At 56.4% G+C, this 2,500-nt stretch overlaps 1 non-coding gene across 1 annotated transcript in view; it reads left to right on the top strand.

The window, feature by feature from the left end:
• Positions 1-2,364: 2,364 nt before the first annotated feature.
• Positions 2,365-2,500, top strand: part of LOC126222654 (small subunit ribosomal RNA) — a 1,909-nt gene continuing 1,773 nt past the window's right edge. The window contains exon 1 of the ribosomal RNA XR_007543458.1: positions 2,365-2,500. This exon is cut by the window's right edge and continues 1,773 nt beyond it. This is a non-coding gene — a ribosomal RNA (small subunit ribosomal RNA).

The following is a 2,500-nucleotide window of genomic DNA, read 5'->3' as shown; positions in this document are numbered from 1 at the left end:
CTCAGGGTGCCTCAGGCGTCCACTTACCATCATCACTATGAACGAACCTCGTCCCCTCCCCCCTCATACACCATCCCTTAACCTAACCTATGTTGCACCTTAACCTAACCTATGTTGCACCTTAACCTAACCTATGTTGCACCTTAACCTAACCTATGTTGCACCTTAACCTAACCTATGTTGCACCTTAACCTAACCTATGTTGCACCTTAACCTAACCTATGTTGCGCCTTAACCTAACCTATGTTGCGCCTTAACCTAACCTATGTTGCGCCTTAACCTAACCTATGTTGCGCCTTAACCTAACCTATGTTGCGCCTTAACCTAACCTATGTTGCGCCATAACCTAACCTATGTTGCGCCATAACCTAACCTATGTTGCGCCTTAACCTAACCTATGTTGCGCCTTAACCTAACCTATGTTGCGCCTTAACCTAACCTATGTTGCGCCTTAACCTAACCTATGTTGCGCCTTAACCTAACCTATGTTGCGCCTTAACCTAACCTATGTTGCGCCTTAACCTAACCTATGTTGCGCCTTAACCTAACCTATGTTGCGCCTTAACCTAACCCAAGTTGCGCCCTAACCTAACCCAAGTTGCGCCCTAACCTAACCCAAGTTGCGCCCTAACCTAACCCAAGTTGCGCCCTAACCTAACCCAAGTTGCGCCCTAACCTAACCCAAGTTGCGCCCTAACCTAACCCAAGTTGCGCCCTAACCTAACCCAAGTTGCGCCCTAACCTAACCCAAGTTGCGCCTTAACCTAACCCAAGTTGCGCCTTAACCTAACCCAAGTTGCGCCTTAACCTAACCCAAGTTGCGCCTTAACCTAACCCAAGTTGCGCCTTAACCTAACCCAAGTTGCGCCTTAACCTAACCCACGTTGCGCCCTAACCTAACCTACGTTGCGCCCTAACCTAACCTACGTTGCGCCCTAACCTAACCTACGTTGCGCCCTAACCTGCCCTGTAATTGTTAGTTATATGACTCTAGGAATTCGTGTAGCGTTGCCTAATTGCAACCATCTCAACATAGTTCACTTCGCGCACACTGTGGTGTTCTGCGTATTGATTCATTTTACGGTGCGTACCCTCACATCTTGCGAGTGTTGCTTACTTTCCACATGGTCCCGCTATCCACTGTATTGTGTACTGCAATAGGACGTATATCGCCCCCGCCCCCCCCTCCCCTCCTGTCACCTCTAGCTCGTCGGTCAGGAGTTCGCGTGTTGAATGCGCTTCGCAGCTGTGCAATGGCATTCGTATACGTACGCTGGCCACCTTCCACGTGTTCTTTCGTGCACACGTCGCAGCGTGTATGTATGCTGATGGAGTGCGTCGTGACACACAACATCCAGGCATGCAAGACTCGTAGAAGTCGCAAATGTAGATGGATGTCTACGTTTGCTGCCCAAGTTACGCAAATGAACTGGAAATCCGTTGTTGCGCGGTTGTTCGCGCTGGAGGTGAATCGTTGATATCGACGATCGGTACAGGTATTAACCGGTTGCTTCAGCGACACCCGTCATACCCACGAACGTGAGTGGGCATGTGGGTATGAAGCGATACGCGGCGGTGGCTGGGTGGGACCGTCCCCGGCCGGTGAGGGGGGGGCGCCCGGCGTGCTGGCCGCGCGCTGCGTGGGCGCACGCGCGGCAGCCGGCTGGTGGGGGCGCCCAGTGGCAGGCGCGCCGGCTGACGGACGCGGCAGGCGGCGCATCTGCGTGCCGGCGCACCCAGCGCGCGGCGCCGTGCGGCCAAAGTGGGTCCTCCCGGGCCCGGTGCGAAGCGCGGTGGACATCTGCAGTGTGCTGGTCCGATTGAGGACTGTGTGCGTTGAGGATGCGCCGCCGCCCGGCACTCGGCGCCGCGACGCCGTCTGCTGCTCGGTCGCCCCCGCGGTTCTCGCAGGTGGTTTGTATCGCAGCTGTGCGGATGTGTTGGCGCGTGCGCTGTGCTGGGAGAGTTCGCTTTGGCACCCAAGTGGGGCTCTGCCCCTCTGTGGCGCTGGCGTTGGAGCTGCCCGGTCACTGTTTGTGGCCGCGTGTTGTCTCCCGCCGGCAACACCACGACAGCACGCTCCCGGGCCTCTGTCGGCAGCGGCAAGCTCAGTTGGGGGCACGGGTGGTCGCACTGAAAGCGTCTACTCGCCTATCTCCGGGCGATTGCGCCTCTCTCGAACCCGACCAAGTACTTAGGACGGCGCTGCGCGCCGCCGGGACCTGAGAGGGTTTCGAGGTGTATCGTGCAGGGGAGCCCAGCCTCCTCCTGTTTGCAGAATAATTGAGCGGACGCTTGCGTGTTCGCGCGGGCCCCCGGGACACACTCCCGGGCGGCCGGCTGCTCAGCTCTAGTTGACGCAGCTCCCTGGTTGATCCTGCCAGTAGTCATATGCTTGTCTCAAAGATTAAGCCATGCATGTCTCAGTACAAGCCGCATTAAGGTGAAACCGCGAATGGCTCATTAAATCAGTTATGGTTCCTTAGATCGTACCCACGTT

Source organism: Schistocerca nitens, unplaced genomic scaffold (genome assembly GCF_023898315.1).
Source record: "Schistocerca nitens isolate TAMUIC-IGC-003100 unplaced genomic scaffold, iqSchNite1.1 HiC_scaffold_241, whole genome shotgun sequence".
Taxonomy (NCBI): domain Eukaryota; kingdom Metazoa; phylum Arthropoda; class Insecta; order Orthoptera; family Acrididae; genus Schistocerca; species Schistocerca nitens.
This window is presented reverse-complemented; position numbering and strand designations above follow the sequence as displayed.